The following is a 16,270-nucleotide window of genomic DNA, read 5'->3' as shown; positions in this document are numbered from 1 at the left end:
CTTATCCTGCCACTTGACCTGCCTTTGGAAGTTGTGAAAGGTAGAGCTGTAGCAGCTGTCTTGAGACCATGAGGAAGTAAAGTTATGAAAACAACAGGTGAAGCTAAAGCAAAGCCCTGACTATTGAATTGCGAAATTAACCAATGTCATTTCTGGAATGATTTTGTTGAGTATTCTGTTCATGGCTAATGGAAATATTTTAACTGATGTGGAAGCTGTATATTCTAGGTACTGTGTCAGACTTTCATTATATACATAGCTCCCTGCAGTATGTATTGCTGTTATCTCTCTTTTTGGGTATGAGTAAACCAAAGTTCAGAAATGAAAAGTATTATGTCCAACAATATTGCTTTCAAGAAACATCCTTGGTAATATATTTTGGTAAATGCACTGAATTGTTTTTTTAGTTAATCTCCTAGCAGGGGAATCACCAGCTCAAAAGGGGTGCATATTGTTATATTCTAAATGTTTGTGGCCCCTAAGATTAAAATGTTGAGGTCCTCTCAATGTGACTCTATTTGGAGAGAGGCCCTTTAAAGAAGTTGTTAAGTGAGATCAGAGGGTGGGGCACCTATCTGATTAGATTAGAGTCCTTACAGAAGAGATAGCAGAGAGCTCGCTTTCTCCCTGCACAGACAAGGAGAAGGTCATGTGAGGAAAGAGCAAGCAGGTGGCCTTCTGCAAGGCAGAGAGCAGCAAAAGCAGAATCACCTTGACCTTGGACTTCTCAGCTCAGAACTGCAAGAAATAAATTTCTGTTAATGAACCTTTCTTCCCTGTAGTCTGTTTGTTATCATGGCCTGAGCTGACTAAAACAGAGTTTTTAAGGCTTGTACTTGCTAAACAAGAGCTCTCCCCCTAAGCAACACTCCTAGCCCTATTTGAAAGTTTTTGATTCTTACTGCCAGAAACATCACACCAATTGGCACACCTACCAGTGTCATAAAAACATGCACATTTCCCTGTTTATATACTAATATGAATGTGACCTTGCAAGAACTGAATTTGAATTGCAGTTTAACTCTCAGTATAATGGGTATAATTGGACACACGACTCTCCCCTGAGTCTCATCGTCCTCATTTGTCAAATTAGCATCATCATAATGATCCCTGTCTCGCTGGTGCCAACTCACAGGATGACTGAAAGAGCCACAGAGAGAAAGGATGAGAAGACATTTTGCAAACCATTAAAGTAAAGTGTAAGTGTTGGTGTTATTCATATGATTGTTTTAGCATATCAGACTGCAGACTATCTAGGAGGCTAGGCGAAATTGAGTAACTGCGCAGAGTTCAGTTAACTCAAATAGTCTGAAAATGAATCAAAATGAGAAATGTGTGAATGCTTTCATTTGAGTTCCAAAGTTCAACATGAGTCCAAATTCCATTTAGCCAGGGCCCAAGCAATTTTCTGATTCTAGAAGAGCAGCTCTAGCAAAGAGTCCATAAACTTGGCATTTGAGATTTCCCTAGCTCCTGTGAGAAATGATCATCATTCCAAGGCAGTCTTCATTACCTTTCCAAATTAGGATAACTGTCCAACCTGAGTGGGGATGCTTGTTTCTTCTTCTCCCCTCTGTTCCCCAGCCCTTTCCTAGTAAAAGCTCAGGGTGTGGGATAGGGAGGGTGAGTGCTAAGTGCTGTGAGTCCCAAGAATGAAGGGCTTCCATTATGTACAGACTGAACATTTGTGTAATGCTAATTTTATGGCCATTAATTAATGCTATTATTACCGTTGCATATAGTAATTAATTTTGTTTAATAATAGAAAAATAGACTTTAATTTTCCTTGAAAATCAGAGATAGCTTTAGAAAATTGCTTGTATAGGAGGCGCTAAGAATTTCATAAGTGTAAGACTTGTGGTAAAACCGTATCTCACACTATTCAATTGATCTTTCTGTCTTTCTGTCAACATTTGTTGACATAGGTAAAAGAATGGATTTTGGTAGTTCCATAGGTATCCTATGCTACTGAAATCCATTTCTTGTTTTCTGTTCTTGTTTCTTGGATTTCTTGGATACAATATCTTTTCTTAAATATACATGTGGACATATATAGGTGTGTGTATATATATATATGTATATAAGTACATATATAGATCAATATATATATATCAATATTAATTTTGATTTATTTATTTTTTTTTTTTGGTACTGGGGATTGAACCAGGGGCACTCTTATGACTGAGATACATCCCCAGTCCTTTTTATTTATTTATTTTTTTTGAGACAGGGTTTCACTAACTTGCTTAGGCTGGCTTTGAACCTGTGACCCTCTTGCCTCAGGCTTCTGAGTTACGGGAATTACCGGGTGCCACCACACCTAGCTGAATGTGTCCACTTTAAAAGTATTTTTCACTGTCAGCGGTCTTCTTAAATATCTCCTCTTTGTTTCCCGTGTGAGAAACATTCCTCGTGTGTTTGCTCTTCTTCAAGAGTGAAGAGTCAGACTCTGGCAGGCCCTTCTGAGTGGTAAATTTGCAGTCTGTGGGGTCCAGATTTATTGGGAACTTTGCCTCCCTCCCCTTCCAGCTAAGTGTGTTGTGTGATGTTGTGACAGAATTCCTGCGACTGGGTAATTCAAAAAGAACAGAAATGTATAGGCTTATGGTTCTGGAAGCTGGGAGGTCCAAGTATGTTACAAGTGTTGTAACAGAGAGAGAAACTCGTAATGTCTCTACAGGGACACTACTTTCACAATAATGAAACCACTTCTGTGCTAACAGCATCAATCCTTTTGAGAAAGCAGAGCCCTCATGACCTAAAGCTTCCATCTCCCACCATTGCTGCACTGGGGATTAAGGCTCCAATACACAGATTTGGGGACACATTCAGATCCTCACACCCCTCCCCCAACCTATCCCCCACCTCAACATGCCTAGATCCTCCCTGTCTGATTCCTCTGACAACCATCTTCATTCTCCTGCCCAAAAGCACTGTGGATGTAGAGGACAAGGGGATTGAAGAATCCCCCACTTTCTAGACTGGTGTATACAGACTGCTGTTCTTTCCCTTTTTCCAGAGGATAAAGCACCATTTTCTCCCGGGGTGGGAAAGAAGCTCAGAGTTGAAAGGGAAGGAAAGGTCTGACTGTGTGTTGGACAGATTCCAATTCATCCACCCCCCATCTCTGGCCCCTGCCAGAGGTACCTGGTGCCATCAATTCCTGAGCCACTTGAGGATTCTGCACTGCAGATGAAGTTGGCTCTTCTCCTTAACCACTGATAGCTTAAACCCTCTGGTGCACTAAACTGTGTTTCATTCTTACAACCTGCTTCTCAAACCCAAACTGTGTTGTCTCTTCTCTAACTCTCCTAAGTCTCTGTGTCTGCAGTTCTTAGAAGGAATAAAATTGGACGCACTCCTCTATCCTTACAGAGGGAAATATTTCTTTATCACATTGTTTTAGATGTTGTTCATATAGCCCCTTGGTAAGTTACCCACAGTTTCAACTCCACTTGAAAATATTAAGTGGAAAATTCTGGAAAGAAATAACTTGTATATTTTATATTGCCTACCATTCTGAGGCCATCTTTCATTCTACTTCATCTCAGCACACAGGCATTGCACCATCTCCCACTTTGGAAGAGAGAGGGATGTCATTCACATAACTTTTACTATAGAATGTTGCTATATTTATTCTATTTTTTATTGGTTATTGTTGTTATTCTCTTACTGAGTCTAATTTTTAAGTTAAACTTTCTCCTGGTGATCTACATATAGGAAAAAGCGTAGTATATTCAGGGCTCAGAGTGTCTACAGTTTCCAGTATCTGCTGGGTATCTTGGAATGTGTTCCCCAGAGTTAAGAGAGGACTGGTGTATTGCTAGGATTTGGCTTTTAGCCCAGTTGTTTAATGATTGATCTATTAGACTGTTAGGGTTTAGATCTGAAATGTCCTCCAAAGTTTCATATTGAAAGCTTGATCTCCAATGCAGCAAGGTTCAGAGGTGGGGCTTTTAGGCAATGATTGGATCAGGAGGGCTCTGACCTTCTCAATAGATTAATCCATTTGATGGCAGATGAATAGACTACTGAGTGATGGAAGGTAGTTGGAGGAAGTAGGTCACTAGGGGCATGCCCTGGAAGGGTTTATTTGCTCCCCAGCCCCTTCCTCAGCACCTGACCTTTCTCTGCTTTCTGGTTGTTATAAGCTAAGCAGCTTCTTCTGCCACCCTCCTGCTGCCATGATACGACTCAAAAGCACCTAAGACCCAAATCACTGGAACCAGCCAACCGTGGACTGAAACCTCTGTAACCGTGAGTCAAAATAAACCTTTCCTCCTCTAAGTCGTGTTTCTCAGGATTTGCCACAGTGCAGAAAGACTAACACATAGACTTTAATTCCTTATATTTTATCTGTTATTATTTATTCAGTTTTCTTTTTAAATTTGGAATTGAACTCTGGGCCTCACACATGCCAGGCAAGCATTCTAATACTAAACTACATCCCCAGTGTCCTTGTTATTTACTTTAGACTATTATTTTCTCTTTTTCCTTTTTTTTGGTATGTTTGATCAAGTTGCAATTCATTGTTTTTCCATTGATGGTTATTATGTTTTTCCATTTTGTTCATACTTTTTGGTTCTCATATATATATATTTGTATATTTCCTTACCATTTTTGAAGACAAGATAGCAATTATTTCCCTTACCAACATGCCTTACTCACCATGCTTCACTGCCACCTTGATGAGAAGACTCATACAGAATACATTTACTCCCCCTCTGCCTAGATGAGGTAGAGGCCCTTCTACTCTCCAGTCTCCCCTTCCACAACTTCAACTCTCAATTCCAATACTGGGTGAAATATTTGAGAACTTCTGAGTCTATACAAATGTTAGAATTTCTCCTCATTGCATGTTTCTTCTTTAGAAGTCACTGAACATAGAAGTGTGAACAATGTAAATGAATCCACCATTACCAGTTGTCCTATCATATCTATGTCACCTGTGCATTCTGAGATCACACACATACTTGTCAATATACCTGGGAAGGGTTGCTATATCACAGTTACATTTGATTTCTTGACAGGCAGCACTGAGGAAGAGTATTTGGAACAAATTTTACATCCTATTTAGAAGAAAACACTAGTATTCCCTTAAATGACAGGTTACAATAAAATAAAATATAAAAGAGTCACTGGAGACCTTGTGTATAAAATGTTTGGAGCAAAATTGTTTGGGTTTGAATGCTGGCTCTGCTACTTCCTGATTTTGTGTCTATGTATCAGTTACTTAATCACTTTGTGCCTTGGTTTCTTCCTTGGTGAAAAGGGCTTAATACTAGTACCATCCTCATGGGGATGTCTATCAAACTATAGAAACTGTTCTATAATTTCATAAGTATTAACTTATTAATAATTTTATTTGTGTTTCCAAATATTATGCCATTATTCATTTACACATATATTATCAAACTATGTGTGTGCGTATATATATACGCACACACATAGCATCTATCTCTATCTATCCCTCATTTTTTTTCTCTTTTCATCTTCCTCTGTGCCTTGGAAGCTTCGTTATTGTTTATATAGTAGCTGATTTGGATGTAGAATTTATGGACCATAGCCATTTTCCTCTCAAAATTGTTTTCCTTTGTGATTTATATCTATTTATATTTTTGCTTTGTGCTTCAAGCTATTTATTCCATTAGATATTTTCCACCACTATTTTGGTTCTCAATATGATCTTTCTTTCTTCCAACTCATCTCATGCAATGTTAGATGGAAAATTATAATTTTTAGCTTCAAACTGTTTTTGGACCTGAATTTGGACTTCCTTCATTGTTTTCCCCAAGGTACTTTCTTCCATTTCTATTTCTGTTTGTGTGTGCTAAATCTGAACAGTCTGACTGATTCTCTCTCTCTCTCTGACTGCTGAGTCTTCTTCTATGTGGGTCTGTTTTTCTTTGTCCATTCACTGTGGTATAATTCTGCTTGTTCAGGTCTCCAAATGGGAGCCAAGTCTCATGGGCAGGCAGAAGAGATATAGGCAGTATAGCCTATTGCTGAGACATCTGAAGGAAAAATTATTTTCCTCTTCTCTTATGCTTTCCCAGCCTCAAGGTCAGGGAGGACTCAGTTCACCTTTTGAAGGACAGGGAGACCATTTCCCCAGAGTTCTATAGACCCATGCAGGTTTGGTTCAGTTCTCCACTGCTAGTCTCCAGGTCCTCTCCTGACTCACTGGGGAGAAACCTTGCACCATTTCTCTCCGCAACTCCCACAGACTCCTAGGCCTTCTTGCCAGTAGCTTGTTGCTTGGCTGGAGAAGACCAAATTGTTGGAGTCAGTAGCAGAGGAGAAAGGAGTACTGATTACTGACTCCCTTTAAAGATCCCTAGATTTAAAAAATGTTGATAAAGCAAAGTAGTTTTCAAGTGGCTTCTTGGGGCCAGGAAAATAAAGGTAGTATGCTTCTGGGTCTGGTTTAAGACGCGTCTTTCAATGTGGTGGGGCTTGGTTTAGGTTGGTCAAAGCTTGTTATATGATGGTTCAGAATTTGGGGCATAGTAAGATTTGTGAAACCAGTCAAGAAGTACCAAGAATCATTTGATAAGCCTGGTCAAGGGATCTGTTGTTCTGAGAAGTTTTGTTTTTTCTTTATTGAACACCAGTGAGTATCCTCATATTTAGATAAGTGAATTTGTAGAAATTTTCTGAAACACCCAAGTTATTTGAAACTACATCTTCCTCATCAAGAATTTCCCAGAGGGGCTGAGATTGTAGCTCAGTGGTAGAGCACTTGCTTAGAATGTGTGAGGCACTGGGTTTGATTCTCAGCACTGACTACTAAATAAATAAATAAATAAATAAATAAATATCCATCAACAACTAAAAAAAAAAAAAAAAGAGTTTCCTAGAATAGTAAAGTGATGCCAGTAGATGGTGAGCTGTGCAGCTGCGGAAGGTTCAAGAATCAAAGCAAGACAGTTTTCTGTGTTCCCTGGTTGCCAACCATCACCTCCACCTGAGCATTTTCTACCTTGTTCTTTTTAAGTTAGTGTTTTCTGACTTTTTGTTACACACAGAACAGTAAAGTCATTGAAGGGAATTCCAGACCAGATTGGAGGGACAGGGTGTCCCATGACATACAAATGCAGAAAGGATTTGGGATCAGGAAAAGCTCTTTAGGTAATTCTGAGCAGGGTGATAGTTGGGAGAACCCCCTGAAGGCACTATGGTTGTCTAATTGATTAAATATTAGCAGGCATAGAGACCTTTATTAGTCAATTAGAAAATCACAATAGTCAAAAGCACTGTGAGAACTCATTGGCTCTACTTAATTCAATCAGAAAATGGGCATTTTGTCAGAGAACTCTTGAGTCTTTAAAACCATTCATTTTCATATAATGCTTATTTCACTATCAGTTACTAAGTCTGTTCAGACTTACTCACATGGTTCTGGTCTGCACTGGGTAAAGTTTTGGTAATGAAGACTGCTTAATTTAGAATAGTAATTTTCTTGGTTCTCTTTGGAAGCGTCATTTTAGATCAAATTAGGTGTTTTTTTTTTTTTTTTTTAACCTTGGCCTATATTTGGAAGTTAATTTTGTAAGAAATAAAACAAAAGTTTTATTTAAAAAAGTAAAGTGAAGATGGAAACATGACAAATAATTAATAACAGTAATAATAATAATAATAATAATAATAATAATAAACCTCTCAGAACTTATGTGGTGTAGATCAGGTCCTGGTTTAATGAGGAAGGTCCATATTTCATTGCTCTGAGCTGGTAGATTTTAGTCAAAGTGGAACACTCAAGGTTACTGTAGGTAGAAGGTGGGTATGGAAAGGGTAGAAGAGGACTTCTGGGAACCCAGGAGACCAGATGCTTCTCTCCACAAGGGATTTGACCTTTGACTCAGAGCCCTCTTTTCCTTACTATTTGATCCACAGCTGATGCAAGTTTTTTATTTATGTTTGCCCATTGGACAACCAGGTGGTTGGGCTGTTTTCACATCTATAAAAGGAAGTACAGAGGACTTCCTTTGATGTGTCCTGCCTCTGCTATGGCCTCACCATTCCTGGCTAACTTGGTCTTTCCCATGTAGGGCTCTGGATCCCACTCTTAAAAGCTCTAATTTGAGGATCAGAGTCTGAAATAGCCAAAAGGTATCCTGTTTAGTTTGTCATTTAAATAGCTAAGCCCCTGCCACACCATTTAAAACCCTCTCACCTTTCATTTAGCTAAGCAGTTCTTTTTTCAAATTTGGCTTGTTTATGAATGCATCTCTTTTTCTTTATCCACTGCAATTCTGCACCTATAAAAAGCATTGATGGAAGGAGCAAAGAATGAATCAACATTCTTTTTTATTAAAGGACTTTAATGGAATAGTAGAAGTGTCAGGGAATTTAGCATTAATGGCTTCCGATGTCTCTCTTAATTGCAGTGGATGGTCATGGCATGCAACCTGGCTCCAATAATAGCCAGCTTTGGGACAAGTTACTTAATCTTTCTTCACCTTAGTTTCCCCATCTATAAAATGTGGGTGATAATGGTTCTTACCTTATTGACAGGATTAGCTACATAATTTACAGAGCCCCTTGTTCAGATTTCAATGAAATGAACATGCTGGATCCCTTATTCAATTTTCAGGATGGCAGCAGCTGAAAATTAAACCAAATGTGGGACCCTTCTGAACATGAGACTCTGTGTACTACTGCCCAGGAAGCTGGCCCTGCTCATAAGTTATTGTGAGAATGAAGTGAATTATTTGTTTAGAATTATTTGTTTAGAATCCTTCAAGTAGTGTCTGGTGCATCTGTGATCTATCTAAATGTTAGTTAAACCTAAAAAATGACAGTCGAGTAATCTGGAAATCAGAGAGATTGTGGTTAGCTCAGGGTAATGCAGTGAATTGGTGGCTAAGCCTCTACCCTATGGCTCCCTGCAGAATTTATCTACAGATACTGTCCTGCTTCCTTGAGTGATACTGATTCATTCAGTTGTCATTTCTTACTGCTTTCTATATTTCATGTACAAACAGTAGACAATGAGAATATGTAACTCATGATTATTGTTTTCTTTACTGCGTGAGGATGTGCTAGAATAGGTCTCAAGATATACTAGCTCTTTCATTAAACAAGCCATGAGATTCTTACCTTAATAAGTCACATGAATTTAAGAATCAAGTAAATGACATCAGGATCTTGGCATCAAAATATGAAGAAAACTTATAGGTGTAAATATTTTAAAAATATAAAAGTAAATGGAAATTATGGGTGAGTTTTCTCATATGTTAAAGCAGGGGGTGATTTAGATGATCTAAAAGAACTCTTCTAGCTCCAACATTAGTAATATAATAACAGGTGCTCAGTTTTTCCCTACTGCCCATATAGATACAAGTGGGAAGACCTATTTACAAATGGTTATTTTCTTATGTTTTTAATATGTCCTTAAAGAGAACTCTTAAAAATATCTTGGATCAATGGCTGATAAAATTTTCTTAAAATCTCCATTTAAAGAACCCAAAGGGACTATAAAATACTATCCTGTCTCTATTTGGATTCATCTTCATTTACTTTTTCTGGTTAAAAAGGGAATATCATTCTTGTTCATTGTGAATTTCAGGTTCTAAATTTGGAGAGAGGCTTCTAAAAGCATGCTAATTAGACTCTGCAGAGAGCTCTTTTTAAAAATTTGAATATATAAATAATTTTACCATTCAGGGTGTGAATTAGCTAAAGCCCAGAAGGCTTTCTAAAGCAATATACTTTTGTTGTATTCAGGAATGATTTTCTGACGTATAAGTCACTTCCTTTTTCAGAGAACTCACAAGTAAAGGACAGTACAGACTTGTTTAATTTAAATTGTTGGATTAATTTGGCATGTTCCTCTTGAATAATGCTTTTTGCTGTCTAATGATGCATGCTTGTATCACAGACACAAGAGCAGCTGTAAAACCTGTCCTAGCTATGGATGTGTTATCTTCCATTTAATACAACAATTAACATAAACATAAATTATAAGATTTGAGATTCTAGAATCTCCAAAGGAGATAATCTTCTGACCTTCACTGGAATCTTTCTTTCCAGAAAAATGTCAGTTTCTATTTAGGGACTCTTCTAGGAAATCTTCTTCATTCCATCTAACTGGAGTGGTGATGGGCAGCTTTCCTTTTCTGATGGACTTAACAATGCTATTTTTGTATCTCATTTGAGAGGCTGGGCAGCCATTCATTTGTGGTTAATACTGTAATTCTTCAAGTGTATTTTTAAGAAGAGGATGGAAATATCTGAAACTCCATTTTAGTTTGAATGCTATCACTGCTCAAGCACACCCAGAACTGTCAGCAAAATGCTGTTTGTGACAGGCAACTCCTGTGCATGGAGAGTTGCTAAGCTAAAAAAAGGGAAATGGACAGGTGTCTTATTAGGCCGTTCTGTTAGTCATTTTAGTATCTGCACAGTAATTGACACTCCGCTTCTAAACAAGGACTGTGCATTTACATGCTTTCAGGAAGAAGCCCTGATGGGTGATTCTAAGCCACTATTTTAGGATGTGATGGCTTAATTTGAAAAGTGTTTTGATGAACAAAACATGATCTCTTCCTTCCCACTTTTCTGCATGGCCTCAGGTTTCACGCTATAATCAGGGACTGAATGGATTCTGCTTGGGTACCAAATATCTGATGACTAAGTGGGTTTGGCAGTAAAATTGGAGGTTGCGTTGGTAACTGGCTTCCAAAGGAAAAAGAAGAGGGATTATCTTCATTCTGTTCTTTTCTTGATGATTGCTGTAAAATGTATTTTTAGTTCATTACAAACCAGTTGACTCTTTACTGAATCAAAACCAGGGAAGGAACTCTAGAATGATTTTACTTTAAATTTAGGAGCTGGCTCCATCTCCCAAAATTAAAGAATGTGGAATTGTAGGAAATTTTAGAGAGCACTGATTTTAAATGTCTCTCTTCTAGAGGAGGAAACTGAGTTCCAGAGATACTGCCTGACAATCTCAACCCAGCTAAATGGATTAGAGACAACCGAGATGAAAGGACACTACAACAGTTAGATGCCATTTATGAGACTGGAGTCTTTTTTCTAACCTTTGTGTTAATGATGTTCTGCTCAGTGGTGAATGGCTAAGGTGTGGCCCACTTCCCACTATACCCCATGCAATTTTACTTTTGTCTTTTCCTCTGCAAACATCAAATGTATCTCAGTTGATCAAATGGAAAAGTTTGACTTTAACCTTGATAAGAAAATCCCGCCTCCACCAACAAAGTGCTCTCAGTCAGTAGCTGCTCATTTGGATGCCTGCTGCAACTCCCTCTGTCGATGGTATTTGTGACACTATTCAGGAATAGTGTCACATATAAAGGTGATTGCACTCTTTGGGTAGCCTCTGTTGTCACCCCACCACCAATTTGGATTTCAGACTCACCACTTCTTTGCATCCACAAAATACATAACTCCAGAAGTGTTGGTAGAGAATGTGGCTTTTACTGAATGCTTTATGAGACCCTGGGAAGATCTCATCACCGACCGCAGAGGAAAACTTAACCTGTCCATTTGGACATCCTCTTTTGGCAATTCATGTTTTACCTCTTCTCTGCCTGGTCCTCCTTCTTTACTACTCTCCCTCACACAGATTTTAAAACTGTCCCAGCCACTCAACTTAGGTCTGAAGAATATATGTCCCTCTATAAATCAATGGCTTGTGGTAAACAGCATGTATGTTCTTCAAACATGTTCTTATTGATGGCATGTGTGTCTCAATTCATTTGGCCAGACCTGTGACTTTGGGGATACTGATTCCTCACAAAAATGGATCTAAAGTTAAAAGGGCAATTTGGATCTGAGTATGAAATCATAGATATTGGCAAAGTAAACTGGTGTCTCTAGACTTTTCTCCTTGTGTCACTGGTTTCAGTGAGTGCTTTCCCTATGAGGCACTTGTATCCTACATTCAATTTAGTCCCAGAAACACTAGCCTGGAAAATACCAACTCTTCACAAAATGCTTATTGAACTGTATTGAGAAATATATATCACAAAATTGTGACTTAAACCATGAGTGTATCACATGTCATAATTCAGAAGCAAGCATATTATGTGAAAGGCCCCTACTCTTAAAAATAATATCCCACATAACAGTGGGAAATTAGGTCTTTGGGGGCATACCCTTGAAGGGGTACTAGGGACCTAGTCTCTTCCTCTCTCTTTTTTAAAAAAAAAATGTTTCGCGGGGCATGGTGGTGTATGCCTGTAATCCCAATGACTTGGGAAGCTGAAGCGTGAGGATTGCAAGTTTGAGGCCAGTTTCAGCAATTTAGCGAGGCCCTAAGCAACTTAGTGGGACTCAAATAAAAAAATAAAATGTCTCAAATAAAAAAATAAAATGGGGTAGGGTTGTGGCTCAGTGGTTAAGCACCACTGGGTTAATTCCCAGTACCAAAAAATAATAAATAAATAAATAAATAAATAAATAAATAAATAAATATTTATCGGTGCATTGTAGTTATACATAATAGTGGGATTCATTTCGACATACCATACATGCATGGAATATAATTTGCTCCATTTCAGTCCCTATTATTTCCTCTTTCCTTCCCCTCTTCCCTCCCCCATTTGCCTTTCTCTACTCTCCTGGTCTTCTGTCTATTTATTTGTTATTTTTTAAATTTGTGATTTTTTTTAAAGGTCAAATTCATATAGTATATTCAGTTATGTACATAACATAATTTGTTCGATTTCATTCCACAGTCCCTCCTGTCCCTTCTCCTCTAGCTCGTTCCCCTTCCTCTACTCCACTGACCTCCTTTCTATTTTCAAGGGATTCTCCCTCACCCCCATGTTTTATTCCTTACTTTGCTCTAGCTTCTACATATGAAAGAGAATATTGGACTCCTGATATTCTTAGTCTTTGACTTATTTCACTTAGCAGGATGTTCTTCAGTGCCATCCGATTACTGACAAACACCACAATTTTATTCTTTTTATGGTTAAGTAAATCTCCATTGTGTATATATATACCACATTTGCTTAACCCATTCATCTGTTGACAGGCACCAGGGATAATTCCATAACTTGCTTGTTGTGAATTATCCTGCTATAAACATTGATGTGCCTGTATCACTATGGTATGCTGATTTTAGTTTTTTTGGACAAATACCTTGAAGTGGGATAGCTGGGTCATATGATAGTTCTTTTCTTATTCTATTGAGGAATCTCCATATTGTTTTCCAAAGTGGTTGTATTAATTTGCTGTCTCACCAACAATGTTTGAGTATGAGTATACCTTTCCTTCCATAGCCTGGCTAGCATTTATTATTATTATTATTTATATTCTTGATGTTTGTCATTCTGATTGGAATGAGATGGAATCTCAATATAATTTTGTTGTTGTTTTTGCTTTGCATTTCCACAATTGACAGAGATTTGAACTTTTTATTATATGTCCATTGGCCATTTGTATTTTTTCTAGTTCTGGAAAGAATGTTGTTAATTTGATTGGGATGATAGCATTGGATCTGTATATTGCTTTTGGTAGTATGGCCATTTTATCCACATTAATTTTGCCTATCCCAAAACATGGTAGGTCTTTCCATCTTCTAAGTTCTTCCATTTCTTTCTTTAATTTTCTATAATTTTCATTGTAGAGATGTTTTAGTCAGTTTTTTTTTGCCACTATAACTTAAGGACCTAACCAGAACAATTGTAGAGGAGGAAAAGTTTATTTAAGGGCTCACAGTTTCAGAGGTCTCAGTCCATAGAAGTTCAGCACCATGTCTTGGGGCTCTAGGTGAGGCAGAACATCATGGCAGAAGAGTGTGGCAGAGGGAAGCTGCTATCATGATGATCAGAAAGCAGGGAGAGAGACTCCACTCACCAGATACAAAATATATATCCCAAAGCTATGCCCACAGTTCCCACCTTCTCCAGACACCCCCTACCTGCCTTCAGTTACCACTTAGTTATCCCCTATCAGGAGATTAATTCACTGATTGATATAAGACTCTCATAACCAATCATTTCTTCTCTAAACCCTATTGTATTGTCTCACATGTGAGCTTTTGAGGGACACTTCACATCAAAACCATAATATTCCACCCCTAGCCCCTAAAAGCTCACAACTATCTAACAATACAAAATATATTTTGTCCATTTCCAAGAGTCCCTATAATTTGAACAGTTCTGAGATTGCTCAAAGTTCAAGTCCAAAGTTTTTCTCTGAGCCTCAAGGCAATATCACATTGTGAGCTCCTATAAAATTAAAAGCAATTTACAAGTATCCAATATATACAGGAACAGAGTAAACATTTCCATTCACAAAAATAGGGGCATAGAAAAAAAAGGGATGGGACCAAAGCAAGACTAAAATCCAGCTGGGGAAACAAGAGCTGTCGTTCTGTGTTTGGCATCTGGAGAACGTAGCATGATGTCCTATCCAAAGGGCTTGTGTAGCTCCAACCCTAAGGCCTTGTTGGTTGCAGTCCAAGTGGCCTTTATGTTGGCTTGCCTCTGCTCAATTCCTGCAGCTTTCCTAGAATGATGTCCCACGTTACTGACATTTCTTAATTTTGGGTGTCTCCACTGCAATTTCAACTTCCTCCTCAAATCTCCACACCTTCCCTTCTCAGGAAGTGCCCACAGGGACTCCAACCCTGCTGTACTTTGCCTGGCTTCCAAGGCTTTCCTTTGAAATCTTGGTGTAAGCCTCCATGACCCCCTAACTCCAGTAGCCTGCATTGCTGCAGAACCAGTACCACATGGTTGATGCCAAGGTCTGCCACCATTTTGAACAGTTCCCAAATGCACAAAAAACTTCTGAACCACCTGGTTAGGTTAGTCACAGCAACAACCTCACTTCTCAGTATCAATTTCTGTTTTAGTCAGATTTTTTGCTGCTGTGACTTAAGGACCTGACAAGAACAATTGTATAGGAGAAAAGGTTTATTTGAGGGCTCATGGTTTCAGAGGTCTCAATCCATAGAAGTCTGGCACCATTCCTTAGGGTTCCAGGTGAGGCTGAACATCATGGCAGAAGAGTGTGGCAGAGGGAGGCAGCACAATGATGATCAGTAAGCAGAGAGAGAGGTCTCCCCTTGCCAGGGACAAATATATACCCCAAAGCCAAGTCCCCAATTCCCACCTCCTCCAGCCATGTTCTACCTGCCTTCAGTTACCACTAAGTTAACCCCTATCAAGGGATTAATTCACTGATTGGGTTAAGACTCTCAATACCCAATAATTTCTCCTCTGAACATTCTTGCATTGTCTCACATGTGATCTTTTGGGGGACATCTCATATCAAAACCATATCTAGAGATCTTTTACCTCCTTGGTTTTATTAATTTTTATTAATTTGCAAGCATATGTAAATTTTTAAATTATTGTGAATGGGGTGATTTTCCTCATTTCTTTCTCAGTAAAATTATTATTAGAATATAGGAAAGCTATGGATTTAGAAATGTTGATCTTGTGTTCTGTTTGCTGAATTTACTTACTAGCTCTCATAGTCTCCTGGTGGAGTATTTTGGATCTTCTAGGTATAGGATCATATCATTAGCAAACAGGGGTAGTTTAACTTGTTTTCCTATTTGTATCCCTTTAATTTCCTTCTCTTGCCTGATTGTTCTGGCTAGAATTTCTAAAACTATATTGAATAGAAATGGTATGAGTGGGCATCCTTGTCTTGTTTCTGATTTTAGAGGAAACACTTTTAGTTTTTCTCCATTCAGTATGATTTTTGGTTTTGGTTTTGTCCTATATAGCCTTTATAATGTTGAAGTAAGTTCCTTCTATGCTTAGTTTCTCCAACAGTTTTAACATGAATGGATGTTATAGTAAGTCAAAGGCCACTTCTTCATCTATTGAGATGTTCATATGGTTTTTGTCCTTAATTCTATTTATGTTGTGAATTATAATTTGTGTATATTGAACCAACCTTGCATTCTTGCATCACTTGATTATGGTGTATTATCTTCTTGATGTGTTTTTGAATGTGGATTCCTAGTATTTTTTAATTTATATTTTTTTAAATATTTATTTTTTAGGTGGTGTTTGACACAATGCCTTTATTTTATTCATATGTGATACTGAGGATCAAACCCAGGACCTTGCTAGGCAAAGGCTCTACCACTGAGCTACACCCTCAGCCCTAGTATTTTTTTAAAGGATTTTTTTGCATCTGTGTTCATCAGGGATGTTGGTCTGTAGTTTTCTTTCCTTGATGTGTCTTTGTCTGGTTTTGGTATTAGGGTTATACTGATTTCATAGAATGGATTTGGGAGTGTTTCCTTCATTTTCATTTCATGGAATAATTTGCA

At 38.1% G+C, this 16,270-nt stretch overlaps 1 protein-coding gene across 1 annotated transcript in view; it reads left to right on the top strand.

The window, feature by feature from the left end:
- The first annotated feature begins 3,601 nt into the window (after nucleotides 1–3,601).
- Map3k7cl (MAP3K7 C-terminal like) overlaps nucleotides 3,602–16,270 on the top strand; it is a 57,587-nt gene continuing 44,918 nt past the window's right edge. Inside the window, exon 1 of the mRNA XM_046430524.2 lies at nucleotides 3,602–4,257. The gene's annotated coding sequence lies outside the window, so the exon portion shown is untranslated. The remainder of the gene's footprint in view (nucleotides 4,258–16,270) is intronic.

The sequence above is a fragment of the Marmota monax genome, unplaced genomic scaffold, assembly GCF_021218885.2.
Source record: "Marmota monax isolate L192 unplaced genomic scaffold, Marmota_monax_Labrador192_F-V1.1 WCK01_AAM20220418_F8-fsc00016, whole genome shotgun sequence".
NCBI classification, from domain to species: Eukaryota; Metazoa; Chordata; class Mammalia; order Rodentia; family Sciuridae; genus Marmota; species Marmota monax.
This window is presented reverse-complemented; position numbering and strand designations above follow the sequence as displayed.